Genomic DNA, 17,951 nt, shown 5'->3' with positions numbered 1-17,951 from the left:
CTTAATTATGGCAGGCTTTACTGGCGATGTTAGCACTTCCTATTCCTTTGATGTAATATATATTGGCGATCATAAAAAAAAAAAAGGGCATTGGGAGGAATGGCATCTATTATAACGACAAACGGAGTGCTGAATCCTTGGCTCTCAGATGCAGGTTGGTATGGGCCTACATTCAGAGGATCTAGAAAGTATAGCTGGTATAGAGCCAAAGGGCAGAAACTGGCTTTGTCATCTCTCCCTATCATGTTTTCTCTATCCTGCCAGAGTTTTAAATGGTGCTAAGGATTTATTCTGTAATCTCAAAGCACGGGCAATTCAGCTTTGATGGAGGCAAACTGTACTGCAGAAAAACCTGAATGCTGAAGATGTGGTAGGGAACCAAAGATTTACCAGCATAACATTCACCAGCAGATGGCAGTAGAGGACCTTGCAAAGGATTCTGGCAGTTGAGTTCTGAAATGCTGGCAGGTAGCTCCAACAGCTATTGTATACGTGATTTATGTATTTGGATTCTGCTCAATGTTATATATGCATTACTGAATAAAACATTAACAGTGTATTTTCCACCAGCAGCTGAGCTCCAATTCCAAGCTTCTGAGGCTTAATTCCCAAGGCTCAAAGGAGCCTCTGACATCAAATTGCTTTTCTTCCCCCCAAGAGCTGCTTCAGACCTCAGAAAAAGAAATACTTAAGAGGGAGAGAGAGATCTGATGTGACCACATTGTCAGAATACCTTACTGAGTATGTGTGAGGGAAAGCAAATGCCTGTCAGATGGCTTCGTTTGGGCTAAGCTGTCCTGGGCTTCCATACTCTTAACTGCTGTTACCATTTCCTCCTGGCTATGCCTCGGTGCAGCACCTCTGTATCACACAGGCTGGTCTTGGGTGAGAGAAGGCTTGGTTTAGCTCACACAAACATGGCCTTTCCTTGGGCAAGTGAGATTCTCAAGAGTTTTCCTTTCTTCCAGGGAATCCCAGCTCCCTGAGCCCTGGTATTGTAACCAGTACCGAGTAAGAACTGTTGGAAGCAGTTGCAGATGTATGTGTGGGAGCTGCAGTTTAGCTCTTATTGCAGGCTTCTAGGTCTCTTCAATGTCTGGAAGGTTGGATACTTGCAAGGGTCACAGTGAGCAGGTGCGGGGCACACAATTTCTAGAATAAGCCCTGTGTGTAACTTGGCTCAATGGAGTGGTTCCCAGTAAGAAATAGTTGTCGGGGCTGGGAATATGGCCTAGTGGTAGAGTGTTTGCCTGGCCTACATGAAGCCCTGGGTTCGATTCCTCAGCACTACATATATAGAAAAGGCCAGAAGTGGTGCTGTGTCTCAAGTGGTAGAGCGATAGCCTTGAACAAAAAGAAGCCAGGGACAGTGCTCAGGCCCTGAGTTCAAGCCCCAGGACTGGCCAAAAACAACAACAACAACAACAAAAAAGAAATAGCTGTCAAAGAGTATTGGCCTGAGAGGTAGAAAGGAATGCTTGCCCTTCCATCTGATGGGTACCTGGAGACAATTTCTGGAGAACAGGGTAAGACAGGCATAGTCCTTTGGAATATATAACTATTATTTCAACACTCAATTGGTGGATGGTTATTTTATCTTATTAGTGAAGTTAGAGGCAAATTTTCTCTGTTTCTTCTCATATATAGTTCTGTTCCTTTAATTGGACAAAGGAAAGATAATATATCTATGGCTTGCAAAGATAATGGCTGATGTTTACTGACTGTGGAGAGTAGGCATTGCTATCTCATTTTGAAAGAGTAGAAACAAGTTTACAGAGGCAGGATGTGCTGAATTCTACATGGCTAATTCCAGATGGAGCCAGCACTGTAATACAGACAGAACTAAGACCCAGTGTTTGACAGCTGTGGAATATACTTCCTCACTATGACAGGAGGGCAGTGGCTGTGGTATTTCTCTGTGACAGCTAAGGCCTTCCTGTCCACAGAGCAAAAAAAGCAAGCTTTATCTAAAGGGAAAGCAATGGCACCCTAGTCAGTATATGAGTATGTATGAGAATCATGAGTGGTCACTGCCAAGGAATAGAAAAATCATTTCATTCCTTCATTCTACATGCATATTACTATAGACATCGTCATCAACATGTTTTTCTTAAAACAAAAATCAACTACCTGTGGTCTCATTTACACGCAAGGATTTACATAAGCTCTGGTATGGATTATTAAATCTATATTGCCAAAGCAGACCTATCTCTTGTCAAACCAGCATATTCAACCTGCAAATTATCTTTAGAGTTCATGCATCCTTTTCAGTTCCACCCCTTTCACCAGCACTGCTTGAATCAGATACTCTATCTGCATACTATGCCTCCATGATCAAGTCTCAAGTCTCCACTATTACTTTTCCTGTTACTGCAACTTCTCTAGCATGTAATATTTTATGTTATCACTTCATGGCTTACAATATTCTAATCCCCTCTCACTGCATATGGTGCTTATAACACTATATTCAGACCTGCCTGCCCTGTAAGACTGCAGGCTGTTAGAATATAGGTTATCTTGGTAGTGGTCCTTCCCTGTTTCAGGCCTAGTGAATAAATGCATGTGAATTGAATGGACTGTGCATAGTTTGGAGGGATCTCTTACCCTTCAGATGCCCTATCCTTAAAATTAGACTTAACTGGAAACAAGAAACAGGCCTGTAGCAGGTACTTGTGTTCACCTTATATCTCATGTTATGTTCTCTGGGAATTACTGTTACCTTATTTTTAGAGGTGAGAAAACTGAAACTCATTAGTTAAGCATGGAAACATGCTCAGGACCACAGAGTCAGCCAGAGTCAGACTCAACTGCTTGCTTCCCCAATACCATTAGGCAATACCAGCTGCACATGTTCAATACAGGTCCCCAGGCCCTTCATAGTAACAGACCCATTGTGGCAGATGCTTTCAGTGGCCCCTTCCACAGTGGCTCCCTTTCTTCTCTTGCCTACCCAACTAAGTGCCAAGCTGTGCAGTCTAGTGTGCCCCTGAGGAAGCCAGACAGCCTTTCAGCAGCTCTGTGGTTTCAATCTTAGACAAAAGGCAATCAGGGTGGTCTCCATCTGCCTTGCCCAGTGGATGGTATGGGCATAATTTGCCAGTGCAACCAGAAGACAGGGTGGCTGGAGCCTTCTGAAAAGCTGTGTGTGTGTGTAGCTTGGGGCTTGACCTTGGGTGCTCTTCCTGTTTTTGTGCTTGAAAAAAACTCCTGAGCTTTAAGGCTAGCAGTACTCTAGCAGCACTTGAGCCACACAGTTCCACTTCTGGCTTTTTGGTAGTTAACTGGAGATAAGAGTCTCACAAACTTTCCTGCCCAGGTTGTTGTTGAACTGTGATCCTCGGGTCTCAGCCTATTGAGTAAACTGTAGGTGTGAGCTACTGGTACCTGGTTTAGTTTCTTTATTCTTGAAAGACAAGATATGATCATTGCACATAGCACACATGTACTGAAGTGCCACACTTGAGCCTATATGTAAGAACAATCAATAACAAATTTGCAAAAGGAAGAGAGAAGTCAAGGGTCTCTGAGCCACTGACTTCACTATATTAGGACTTACTCGTCTTTACGTCACAATTTGAGGAGGAAGAAAGAGGGAGGGTAGGGGGACACTGAGATGGTCATTTCTGACCATCTTGTAGAAAAGCAGCTCTGGAAGCAACAGAATGCTTTTGTCCTTATTTGTCTATTCAGAGGCTGGAACTCTTTCTAGTCAGGACACAAAGCCCAAAGTCTAGCAGAAAGCCACTGCCACTGGTATCACTTGAGTAGCTTTGAGATTTTTATGATGCTCTTAATTGGGTAACAGGTAAGCTTTGTTATATGGGTCTGTGGTAAAAAAGAAATTTCCTAGCAATTTACACATATTTGTACTCCATGTAAATTCATAATAGTCACCATAACATTTTGGCCTGGACTGCAAAACAGATAATTAAAGTGCCAAATTAGATTACCAAGAAACAATCACTTCAGGCAGGACTTCAAATATCGTGACCAGAAACAGGTGTGTCTTTTCTCCCAGTGGTTGGATTTTAAGTGTCTACAAAACATATTATTCCAGGTTAAGCAAACAAATAATCCATGGATTTGCTTACACCAATTTTAGATGTGTTTACAGGATGTGCTTTTATGAGTGTATATTCCTTTAAGATGGGTTTACAGAATGTGCTTTATGAGTGTATATTCCTTTAAATCTCTGAAGACAGAAAATATGAATAAAAAATTCTTGGTAATAAAATTCTTCTGCAATGGGCAGTCTAGTCTGTTTTCCTTCTCTACATGCTTACCTTCCCAGCCTGGGAAGCCAAGACAAGCTCAATTACCTGCAGATCACATCAAGCCCTTCTGTCTCACCTCTCTTTCCTCTTTTATTTTCCCAGGGAAGTAACAGTGTGGCACTTTGTTAAATGTAATTTTCCTAGAAGCTCTGGGTGTCATAACAGCTGCACTGATGAGAGATTATTGTTCATCCTTTCTTTTGTAAATTGTTTGGCAGCTGAGGTTGTAGAGATAGACTTCCCTTCCATGTGGAGCTGGCAAACAATTCCAGTTTTCTTTAAGTTTCTGGAACAGAACAAGCTCTTTCTTTAGCACTCAGGGTCCCTCTGTCCCTAGTCTGCCTGTCCCAGGATATCTACCCTTCCTGCTCTCCCTGTTACCTACCTCTAGGCATCATCAGCTCCTAGACTACATATCACTAGGTCAGAAGACACCCTTGATTGGTGTGTTTGCCATTCTCTCAACTAGCACTCCTTAACAGCTCTTAATCTATAGGCTGTTTGCCATACATCTGCCAAGATGCTTGCTAGTTGCCCTGGAAGCAGAGACCCATTTGGTGCTCTCATATTGACTGAAATCATGAAAACAAAGGAGAAGCAGAGGCCTTCACACTAGAGGTGCCTGGAGTATTATGGAGAAGAAGGGGAATTCTCAATGTACTGATATGGGCCAATATTTCAACTACGGCCTGAACAATGCCTGTGTCTTCTTAATGTTTGTAAGAGCAAGATGTGGGTAAAAAAAAGTTACAAACAAGAATTTTTAAGGAAAAACACATTTTCTGATTAGGTGACAGGTAGTAATATTTAGTGAAGAAACACATACATACACACACGTGCGCACACATACACACACACACACAATTACTAAGAAATCAATGTTCCCCAAAGTGTATCAACAATTCTTGAAAAAAATTTCCATTTATATATATGAAAGATACTGCTAATTAAACTGATAAGTAGTTATATAAAATGTCATGTCATTTACAATGTACTTTCAAGCACTAAATTAAATGAGGGTTTGGCTTTTTTTTTTTCAGAACTCAAGTTTTCATTTATTGACTAGCTAGAATAGCTCCTTTAACAAGACTTCTCTTTTTGACACAGTGCTTGTTTGATATTTCAAACAACTTTAAGCCTAAATTTCCTGTTAATTACTGCATTTCATGAGTTGTAGGATGATACGATATTTCAAATAAATGATTGGGTGTGCAATATTTAGCTAATTTAGTTTCTGTTGGAGGTACAGTCCTCGGTGCTCATTAATAATTTAAGAAACTTCCATTAATGTGTGTGATACTTTCAGGTTTTCAAAAATCTAACTGAAACATGTACTAATATGGTGATGATCATAAATGAGGACCTGCAAGAAATTATGCTATGTGTAGAGCATGCTCTCAAAGAGGCTGTGACACCACAGGGAGACTTCCATCCAACACTCTTCAAATGGTGTTTAGTATCTGCTCATTACTTCCTCTAGGTCCTGAGAACATGGTACCAGGGATGGCATCTGGCTCATTATCTTAAGACACTGAAACTGAGGTAAGGGAGACTTTCAATGGTTACCCAAGGTCAGGCAGCATGTCACAGAGCTGGGATTCAAACCTGTTTAGATGTCTGCTTTCAAGGTTTTAGCTCAAGCCACTGGTGCTGACTGCTACTCCTGAGTGCACAGTAATTACACTATAGTTGGGGGGGAATTAAGCTGGAAACCTTTAAATCTCTTCAGGAAAAAAGCCCTCAAGTATTATGTTGATTGAAGCATCACAGGAGCTTCTTATATTTTAAAACAATGTGCAGTCAGTGGCCAGGACTTCAAATAAACTGTTTTCAGAGCTACAATTAGGATGATAAAATTATGAGATAATAGCAGATCTATAGTAATTCATAAATAGTATATAGAAATTATTTATAAATGTAAAATTCAGGTATACAATCTAATTTAAAATCATAACGAAGTATACTTGTCTTCTAACACACATATACATATACATACACACACAAGAACAGGCATGTGGGAGCAAGTCCAAGGACATATCTTACTAGCACATGAGGGAATTAAGTTTGTCACTACTACAAATGACTTTCTAGAAGGAAGACATTCGTCTCTTCAAAAAAAAAAGTCCATAAATTATAAAATAAATGTAAAGAAGGGCAATAGTTACTTTGGTGTGCAGGAGCAGATGAGAGCTGTGAGCCTCTGACATCCCTGGTCCTCACTGGCATTCAGATGGGCACCCTTGGTTCAGGATGAAGGAATATGGGGTGTTAAGAGGCAGCAATGTACCACAGTCCATCTGTTCCAAAAAAGCTCAAGATGTGAGCTTTGTGGAGGGCAGATGATTATTGATGGTGGCAAACTAGGCATAAATCATTTCAAGGAACTCCATTCTCAATGTTTACTTCCAAAGTTTTAATATAAAGACATACCAACTGTATAGACTGTTCTCTTTGCAGTTCTTTCTTCCTTTTCTAGCCTCACTTTCTCCTACACAGCATATTGTTGGGGATTTAGCTTGGCCTTAAGGGGGGAAGGGCAACTAGGGCTCCCTTAGAGATGCTGACCTTCCCTCAGCCCTGGAGCTGCAGAAGGTATTCCCTCCCACCTTCCGGCTTCAACCGGAAGAGGAAGAGAAGCAAAGCAGCCCCCGCTCCTGGGGGTTGAGCATGTGTGCAATGGGGGGGGGGGGGGAGAAGGGGGATCCCAGAAACCCAATCCTTGGGGGGCTGGGTCTCCACCCATAAAGGAAGTCCCGTGACATCACCTGAGGAACAGTCCTTGTGGCCAACCAGTGGCCCCTCTCCTGTGCCCGCCTTTGGGGGTTTATCTGTTGGCTCCTCATTTGAATAAACCAGAACGCCCCTGAGGCTTTCTCCAGGACTCCCTCGAGTCCATGTCTTTTCTTAGAAGGGCATAAGGAGTCTCATTTGGCCATGTGCACTGAGGCTTACCCCGGGTGCCCAGGGGAGAGGGTGAAAAGGGGAACACACTTAAGAGAGAGTAATCTTAGCATCCCCGGACCCAGCGGAGGTGAATCTAGCCCGGCAGCATATCATTTCCTTCTCTGCTTAGTAACCTGAAGGCCATTAGATCTGAGTTCCAGTCATAGAGTTCCAACTTCCTAGTGATCTTTTGCCTATGTATAAGGAGTTAATAATAACCCTCATTCCTAAGGGATGTGAGGTCTGAGGCATATCATATCTGAGCACAGTGCTTGGCACAAATAGGCATGCACTGATTGTTAACTATTAGCTTAATTATTCTTTCTTCATGTTTCTCCTTTAGCATCTCACAAAGGTTATCAAATACCAAATACACACGAGACTGACAACAGGAAAACACCAATGACATTTACCAAGCCATCTCAACTCAATTCTCTAAGTCTCTCCTACAATCACATGGCCTTGCCATGATCAGGCTTTAGTTTAGCCACTTGCTTGAGTTCTGCAATTATGGCTGAGGCAATTTCAGGAGTCTTTATTGTGTTTCTGTCCATGTGCTTGGGTTTAGTTTTTCTGACGTCACTACCTTTAGATAATAATACAGCTTTCTCCTTCTCCTTCTGTCATTTCCTCTCCTCCTAGGATATCCATCTTAAGTGCAAGCCCATAAATACTACATTCACCTCTTTCTACACCAGTACTGTTATGGCACCACCAGATTGAACTCTATATACTTCCAATCTTCAGTGGATAACCAATGTCTTCTAAATCTTCTGAAACTTCTATGTTGCCCATCATGTTCCATCTAGCTTATGCCACTCCTGCCCAGGTAGTGCTCATAGGACAAAGAATATACATGAGTTTCTACCTCCCCACTACCTTCTCCTTCCACTGCTCAGTTGGAAATGTTCTCTCCTCAGCACACATGTTCAAATTCAGGTCCTGAGCAAATGCTATCTCGACCAAAAATGTCATATATCATCTCCTTTTATCAGAATGCACCATAGCTTAAGAAAGAGTATGAGCTTTGCAATCAGAAGGGCTTGTTTCTAAATCCTACTTCAACTCAATAGCTGAATGGCTATAGGCAATTTACTTTCTGACTGCTATAAAATGGGAAAGTAATACCCATATTTAGGGATAAATGTGGGTATTGTGATAAATTATCTCAGTGTGTTCAATGATGCACTGCCTACAACAAGAGGCTCAGCCCCCTGGACATGGAGGTGATATGCACATATTTAATGAATGAGATCATGGAACCTCAGTTTTAACCTTATTCACAATGTGAATCCCTTTATCTGCTAAATTTGAGAGTGGAAAGTTCCTTAGAGACAAATTATTGATCTAATTTCATTGTATGAGTGTATTACTCAGCTTTCTGTCACTGTGATAAAACATGAGAGAAAACAAACAAATGGAGGAGGAAGAGCGTATTCTGGCTCAAGGGTCCAGAGATTACAGTCTATGTTGTTGGCTTTATTTCTTTGGGCCTTAGGTAGCACAGTAAATCATGGTGGAACTGTATGGTAGAGGATGCTGCTTATCTCAAGAAAGGAAGCAAAGAGGGAGACAGATGAGTCCTTGAGTCCTTCAAGGTTACTCCTCCAGTGACCTAAGTTCCTTCTACATGGTTGTACCTCCTAAAACTTCCATTATCTCCCAATGACACCAAGCCTTTAAGAGCCTTTGGAGGGACATTCCAGATTCTATCTAAAACAATGGAAAAAGAGGAGTTAGGAGGCTTGCTTTTGGCCAGTATACAAATAAGGAGTAGAGGATGTTCAGTTAGGTGCTTCTGGTGTACCATGTAGCTTTCCTCATTAACAAAATGATGCTGGCAGGTGTGTGATGCATAAAGCATTTCTTAGGCAAATGATATTGCTCCTATAACCTGTTCAGGGAGGTAGCCACAGACAACAAACAACATGTAACTGAACAACAAACTTGCTGTATCTCTATATACTTACCTGACAAGAATTGAGATATGGCTTTGTATTTGTATTCTTTTAATCAAAACAAAAAGTATATCCCATTGTATTTTCTTTAGTGAAAAAACACAGTTGGAAAGGCATGGCTGGCAAAGGTCAACCAGATGTAGTGGTAGCATACCTACCTTCCTCTGGTTGGCACCATCACACTGTCCTTGTCCTGGTTGGCCATCTTTTACTATAGCCTTCCTCTCAAGGCCCCACTACAAATGTTTATTTTCTCACTACCCATGTTGATGACTAACTCACCTTTAGAACCCAGCTTATGAGACATGCTAACAGGACCTTTTCCAGGTGGGTGAGACTGGATCTTTTTGGAGGAAGCCCTCCAGAAGCAGAGAGCAAGGTGGTGTCTCAGGCAGGTAAGAGACTAAATGTAATCATGTGACATCCTCACTGACATGTGGCATATTCTAAGAGCTAGTTGCATATTAGACATATTCAGTATTTTATTGATCTCTAAACCATATATGTGATGACCAAAGGTATGTCCTCCAAGCTGTCATGCTCCTTAAATGAAGGGAATATTTAGCGAACTTTGTCTCTGCAGCCACATGATTGGACCTGTACAATAACTTCAGATTTGTACTGACAGCATGGTAAAGGATGTACTGTATGTGCTTTGTGCTTGCCCACCTTGGGAGGCAGGCATCTGTAAATTGAGCAGAAGTACTGCCATGAGGTTTGACACAGAGCAACTCATTTAACCTCCCAAAGCCTCTGTTGCTTTCACTGTAAAATGGGGTCATCAATAACAGGTAGTGCCTTCCTTATGATGAGTGATGTAAAACTGTGTGACAGCCTGACAACGTGATTGGAATCTGGGGTTCTCAATAGAGGGCTAATCAAAATCATCTCTGTATGTTTTAAAAATTAAAAAACAGGGCTGGGGATATAGCCTAGTGGCAAGAGTGCCTGCCTCGGATACACGAGGCCCTAGGTTCGATTCCCCAGCACCACATATACAGAAAAAACGGCCAGAAGCGGCGCTGTGGCTCAAGTGGCAGAGTGCTAGCCTTGAGCGGGAAGAAACAGTGCTCAGGCCCTGAGTCCAAGGCCCAGGACTGGCCAAAAAATAAATAAATAAATAAATAAAAATAAAAAAACAGCAACACCTTGTAAGTCTTAAGAAAAACCCTGCTATACAGCATTCCACATATATTATGGAACCACTGACATTTCTACAGTTACTTGTGAACACTTGAATACAATGAACTCCTACCCCATAAACATAGAAAGATGCAGAAAGAATACAGAAGATAAGGAAAATACAGAAAGACAGATTCTAATAATTCCATAGGAGAAATGAATGCTTGTCCCTTAGAAGTAGAACATCCCGGACATGAATATTAAATTGCAGTAATAAAGCCTGAGAACATCCTGTACAAGGACACAAGGAATACCTCTGATTCAAAACTACCAGCTCTTCCCTAAATCTCGTATAGAAAATTACCTACTGAATTTGTTATCGTAAGTGCTGGGGTAATAGCATTACCTAAGCTATAGAATAAGGCAAAAAGAAAAAAGAAACTTAGTAAATTAGACATTCTAAATCTTCAAGCCACTGGTTTTAATCAATACTATCTGGAAGTTTTAAATGACTTTCTAGGGAACCTCCCCACCCCCATCAAGTAATTATCAGAAATATTGATTTCACTCTATACATTCAATCTTACAAGTTCATAAAATATTAGCCTATTAACATAAAAATACAACCACATGGAATTAATCAGCAGAGGGAATTTCATATAAAACCTGAAAATTAGGTCTATATAAGGCTGATGTTTAATATATCACAGATACTTTCCTCTCTAGATTCCCAGCCCCAGGATGAGTGAGAAAGGACACCACAAAGGGATATAATACATCACAGATACCTTCTTCTCTAGCTTCCCAGCCCCAGGATGAGGACACAACAAAGGAAGATATTAGACATAATATGGAGATAACATTCCAGGTACAGAATATGTAGCATGCAAGAACTATGATCACATAGGAGAAAGATGAACAGTTAAAAAAAAATCCCAACCCTCAATATTTCTGTCCAGAAGCACCAAATTTCTAACCCTGCCTATTGTTAAATTAATTGTTAATACATAATGCAACAGAATCATACGACAATGTTTAGATTCTGTTCTCAATAGGCTATTTCTGAGCTATCAGGATCATAAACTATGAGGAAATTACTTATGCTGGCAATTCTGTTATTTTTCAATATTTGGGTTTCATATGTGGGGCCAGTAGTTGTGCAAACCTTTAGGCATCATTTAATGGTCATATATTTTTGTATCAGGAGGTTAGGAATCCTACCAGAAAATTGAGACTCTAATAATGGCTCTTCCATACCTTGCTGCATAGTGCTGGTCTGTTTTCTCCTTAGTAAAAGGTAATGACTGTCTCTCCCTGCTACAATGGAGGTTAGAATGATAATATATGAGCATGCTTAGAAAGGTTTAAAGCATTAAGCAAAGCAGGTGTCTTCTAGCTCTCAGAATTATGTATATTCCAAAGCATCATACATGATCCAAACCCTGTGACAAATCAATTGATTTCTATTAACTAAAAGGGCCAGAGAGAAAAGTCTTGAGCATATTTGCTATCACTTCTCATGTTGTTCTTTAGAGGCAAGTTTATAGTCTTATTATTCCATACTGAATTCCTGTCTTCTTCCTTTCTTAGTTTTGTTTTTGAGACTCATTATATAGCTCCAGCTGGCTTCAAATTTGTTGATCATTTTCCTTCATGAGTGCTAGGACTACAGATGCACACCTGTAATTATTATGCCAGGATAACAGCAACTTCTCAATGGGACTGTATCATCTGTATTCTACAATATTTGCCGTAACAGAAGACAAATGTAAGAATGACTGCTTATTTTATCTAAGACAATGGAACAACTATGTTAACTCTGAAGATGAAAGGCAGTCCATCTACAGAGCTGATGAGGATCTCAGTCCCTTCTCTGCAGATGGACAAAAAGGCAGCTCATTTTACAGAAGGATCAAGCTTCAGGTGGAGAGCATGTAGCACTATTAGCCTCCTTCCTGCTAATAGTCCAGGTAACTGAAGGGCAGGCATTCTTCCCAACATGGAAGTATGTATGCCTGAATATACACTCAAGTAGCACTGTGAAATGGAGGTAGCTTGTGCATCTGTAACAGAAGGAACAAGGAACAGAAGGTAAGATGGTCAACAGCATGAAAAGACCCATGTTGGGAATGGCTGGAGCTGTTACTCTGACTTGAAGGACTTCCTGTCTGGGTGGGTGGCTTGCTGAGCTGCCTTGATAGGGTCCCGAATAGAGTGCTATCCCATAAGATGTTTAGTTATTATGTGCCAAGCAAATTGAGAACAAGAACAACAGAAGCCCCATCCTAGATGTTTCATGTAAATTGAAGCTGAAACTCTTATAACTTGCCTGAAGAAGATACCCAAGTCCTTTCTAGGAGGGGTGTATGGTGTAAGGGTGCGTGGGGTTCCTGACTACCCAGGTTTGCAGCTGTCCCTAACCTTGCAGGGATTACATATGGCAAATGGCATCTTGGGAATGTCACAAGACCTCCTAACTTCCCATTTCAGCTTATTTTTTTTGGGGGGGGGGGCAGGAAGAATAACCATAGCCACCCCTCCCCTTCTGAAAATGCCTGGTCTAAGTAGTAGGAAAGCAAGGCTAAAGCTGCTCCCATGACCTTTCCTGTTAACCTCAGATAAACAGCACTAAGTGACAAGGCCATCTAGGTTGTGACCTCACAAAGGACAGATAAGCACTTATCTGTTCTTTTAGAATCACAGGGACCTTTGGTCATTTATAAAACCTTTAAGGAAGATCATAAAAAATGACTAGTGTAGATAAAATGACCACTTATTGCCTTAATCCTATTTTATTACTGATAATTTCATTTTAAAAAGCATTTGAATGAAGAAGGATCTAGGAGTCTGCTGCAGATTCTGATAACTAGTGATCTATCTCTAGGTTCCGATTGTACCTTCTTTCCTTTAAGAAAGTAGATCCACAGCAAGTGCTTCTCACCACACAATTAGATATTCTCAGCCACTGAACATTAGAAAATGTTCTCTGTTATTATAAGCTCTACAAAAAGGAAGCAACTAAGTAATGTCTAAAGCTAAAAACAAAAGAGAATGCAGAGATTTCATATTTTTACCACCTACAGAAGAAATCACGTAGGTCACTTTAAAACAGAAACAAAAGTGAGATTCCCAGAGGTGGCTTCAGAGGTGAGATTTGGCTTTCATTTCACCTGGCTTAATAATGAAAACATAAAAGATGGCTTCCATTTTCTCCCAAGCCAGCATATTAGTCCATTTAAAGAAATTCTACAGGAGGCTGTCCCTACTACTTTTCTTTAGAAGATAAATTTTGTTAGTTCTTGCTTAAAATTGAATGTATCTTGCAATTTCAACAATGCCTGAATCAAAGTGAGTAACATGAGGTGGGTTTAAATGAGGCATGAAAACTAAGATTGCAGTGCAAATACAAGAGCTAGCCAGGTACTGGCCACCACTTAGACCCATGGGCCTGGCTGAAAGGCCGTCCTGCTGCTACCCATGTCTGATGAAGGTGGTAACACAAGCATTTGAGAGGGGGCAGCACTAAACACCAAGGTCACACCACAAGCATAAGGCCCTCTGTTTGCTCCTGGAACATCACACAAAAGGAAAGAAAAAAAATGAATAAGAATAGACCTATCTCCCAAAGTTATATATGTGTTATTTCTGTAAGCATGTACATCTTTGTATTTATGTGGATGCACATTATGTATGTGCACACATGTATAGGCCTATGTATTTATGCACGTGCACACTAATGTATATATAAATATGATAGCAACTCCAGTAGTTAAAAATATCTCAAGCCTAATAAGCAAATATGAACAAAAACTACTACAGCTATGAACATGAGTGTCAGGTCACAAGCCAACAGTGACAGCCATATATAGAAAGATAGATCGACTGCTCTCTCTCTTTTTCGTGACAATAACAGTGCTTGAACTCAAGGCCTGGTGTTCTTGCTTAGATGAAATTTCCATTTATGGCTGGCACTTAATCACTTGAGCTACAACTCTAGTCTGGCATTTTTGCTGGTTAACTGGAGGTAGAGTCTCATGAACTTCTTTCATGTGCTGGCTTTGAACTATGATCTTCAGACCTCAGCCTCCTGAGCAGCTAGGAGTACAGGCATGGCACTTTCAGGCTTAGAATGGGACCTTGTCTGGACCTTTTGGGATTGCTGTGGGTGGGGCAGAGAAGTTCAAAGGCTGTAAAAGGAAGTGATGGGAAGGTTTTAAAAGGTCTCTATCTGTAGTAGAGTCAGACTAGTATCAGCTTCTGTTCTTTCCTGGGAAGTGTCTAGCAATGATAGATAGTCATGACCTGTAAGCACAAGATACATATTTGTGAGTCAACACTAATGTCTCTGAATAAGACAAAGGTAGGAGGTGGGAGAGAAGACCAGATTATTTTAATGCTAGGACAAAGGACACATGAAAATGGGGCCCTGGAAGGAGACTGGGAAATGGTGGGAGGAGGCCAAGAGAAGGGTATTTTAAAAACTTAGACAAGAGAGTTTCCAATTAAGAGGTTAGCACACTGTCAAAACCCAATAGAGGTCACATAAGATAAAGGAAGGGGAGGACTACTTCATTAGAATTTATCCATTGTATTTACAAGAGGACATTGGTGTGGTAGAAACACTTGGATGATAACATCTCAGTAGTTTTTCACTGCCTAGATGAATTCTATCTGAAAGCTTGCTCAAGTCTCTTTAAAAAAAGTCTCTTCTGGACATCAATGGAGCAAACATAAGTTAAGTCATGGTTTTCCCCATCTGATACTTGGTTGAGAATCTTCCTTATAGGCTGGTGACACCTATATTCCCAACTACTTGGGAGGCACAGGTAGGAGGATTACTGTCTGAGGCCAGTCTCTGAAAAAAAGACCAAGTAATTAAAACATGGCTGGTTGTGTGACTTAAGTGGTAGAATAAAATTAAGTGTGAGGCCCTGAGTTCAAACCCTATAAACCAAGAACAATGGATTTTCTTACAATTCCTACCTACATGGCAAATCTCAAACATCCACAATGTCTTCTCAGTAGGTGAGAGTTGGCTTGGGATCTGTTGTATTCCTCCTGATCCTGTTTCCCCATGTCCATGCCTTTCTTATCTGATGTCATCTTTTCTTTTCTTTCCTGAAATTTCCTTTTTTTTTTTTTTGCCAGTCCTGGGGCTTGAACTCAGGGCTTAGGCACTGTCCCTGAGCTTCTTTTGTTCAAGGTTAGCACTCTATCACTTACTTGAGCTACAGCACCACTTCTGGCCTTTTCTGTTCATGTGGTACTGGAGAATCGAACACAGGGCTTCATGCATGCTAGGCAAGCACTCTACCACTAAGCACATTCCTCTCTCTTAAATACCAAGATATGGAAGATGTTTCCAATGTAGAAGCAATTCTGTAGGGCACCTTCAACCTGACATCCTGACAACCTGACAGTAGAAAGTAGTCCTTTAAAAAATTCCACAGGGACTGGAAAAAACTTAAAGTGACTTTCTTGTTATTAGTCCCTAAACAATACTGTGGAACAACTACTGCATACCATCTACACCGTATCAGATCTGATAAGTAGTCTAGATCTTTAAAGTATCTAGGATGGTGATGTAAACATTGAAGTATTTTATACAAAGGACTTGAGTATTGGTGGATTTTAGTATCTATGAATGTTTGTGTGAGTGCACTTCTGAATCTGACAGTCCAAAGAATGACTATATTTCTAATGAACAAATGATCTGAAAATATGAACAAATGATTTTTTCAGAAACACAGCATTTCAGAATTGGCTATGACAGGAATACACAAAATGACAGCCTAACTTCTCTGGATTTGGCTTTCCATTTCTCCCTAGATAAAAGAATATTCTACTGATCTTGTCTTAACCTACTAAAAATGTTTACAACTTAATACTTATATGTAGTATGTTTAAAAGTAGAAATAGCTGATAAATTATATTCCAAATAATGATTAACTATATATCAATTTAGTTTTTAAAATTATATAGTTGTAGGCATTCTGATACTGTGAATGAAAAACAATCAGAATCAAGGTTGTAGATTAAAATGTTTATTCACTAAATGTTATAGGATTGACCTTTGACAGTTTTATTTGCTTTTCTATTGTGTTCAAACAATCCTACAGCACCTGCTGCAACCTTAAATAGCCTATTAGATTAGTATAAGACAACTTTACTGGTTTTCACTTAGGATAACTGATAGCTACTGGAGCAGAATAGTATAAAAATTACAACATACTATGTAAATTTTTTTCATTACTAAGATTCAATCACTGAAAAATGCTGTTATACCACATAAAATAACTATATACCCATATTCAAATGGCATTTAATAAATAGAAGTTAACATGGGTATTACGAGCATGTTTTTCACTGGGAATGCAGGAGCTCAGTGCATTCACTGTATGGGCATCCTTGAGCTGCACATGTGAATTCTTCCTCAGTGGAGGGGAGAGGAGAGGTAAGGCCAGGGGAGGACAGCTGGTTCTAACAGTGGAGGCTCTTCTTGCTTGAGGAAGACTCCCTAAGTGCACTAAGTGTCACACGGTCACACTAAGTGCCTCTTCCCCTCAGGGAGGTGTTCATGGCATTAAATTAGGAAGGAAGCAAAATCTCTCCTTAGAGAACTATAGCTTGTTTTTGATTAGATAAGTTTTATCACTTTCTGTTGGCTATTCTCAGGATTTAGAAGCCCTGAAAGGAACTGTAAGAAGAACAAGGACTCCACTTCCTCCAATGAGGCCTAATCACAAATGAAACAGCAGCATATTCTGGGGCCCATCCTCGGATGTAAGCTCTGAGGGTGGAAGGGACCTAGTGCCGGCCTGGTTTGTACCTTGGCCTGAGTGCCAATGCAGCAGTTTCAAAAGCTGCCCAAATGATCCAGTTAATCAGCAGGCAGAACAAGAGAATGTCGAACCTGGTCTCTGTGTCTATTGTACATGTATCTTATTTATCTGAGAAAAGTCAATCCACTAAATCTTTCAATTTTGTACAATTTCCAGGCATATCACCTATCCTTTATCCCTGTCACTTAATGTGTCCCTTCAATCCTAGGGAGGTATGGCTGGGGGTGTAGGATAATATACCCATGGCTGAGTAAGAGAGAGGGGCAAAAGGAGGAGGAGGAGTAAGAGGGAGGAAGTAGTACAGGTGGTATGGGAGATGTTTGCTCACATTTCATGGTAATGGAAAAACTAAAAAACTTCTTAGGGTTAAAGTATGTGTGAAACCATCTGTTGTGTTCTGCTGTTACATCTGTAGATTCTTTATGTTTATATGTCTATGTCTTCAAAACATCATGAGCCAAAACCAGCAATATTTAAAGTATGTTGTATTTTAATGGAATCATACATAATGCTGATGCTTCATAAACACAGTTTTGGAATGTCAGTAGTAGGAAAATATTTGAATTTCATATATATTCTCTTCTTATAAGAGAATATGAAAGGAAAAAGACAGAATCCTCCTATGTTAATTAGCCATCTGGATACCACTCTTGTAGACTGAATATTCAAGTCTTTTAGTAATTTTTAAAATTTAGCTTTCAGTTTTTTAAAACTTGATTTGCAGAAGTTCTTTGTATATTGTAAGTGGGTATTTTTTCAACTATCTTCTTCCATTCTCCATCCAATTCTCTTAATATAGAAATCTTAATAGG

At 40.3% G+C, this 17,951-nt stretch overlaps 1 protein-coding gene across 1 annotated transcript in view; it reads right to left on the bottom strand.

The window, feature by feature from the left end:
- Window positions 1–17,951, bottom strand: part of Lyrm4 (LYR motif containing 4) — a 111,970-nt gene that overhangs the window by 17,658 nt on the left and 76,361 nt on the right. The window lies entirely within an intron of this gene.

This window comes from Perognathus longimembris, chromosome 6 (genome assembly GCF_023159225.1).
Source record: "Perognathus longimembris pacificus isolate PPM17 chromosome 6, ASM2315922v1, whole genome shotgun sequence".
Lineage (NCBI taxonomy): Eukaryota > Metazoa > Chordata > Mammalia > Rodentia > Heteromyidae > Perognathus > Perognathus longimembris.
Note: the sequence above shows the minus strand (reverse complement) of the source record. Positions and strands in the feature narration are given on the sequence as shown.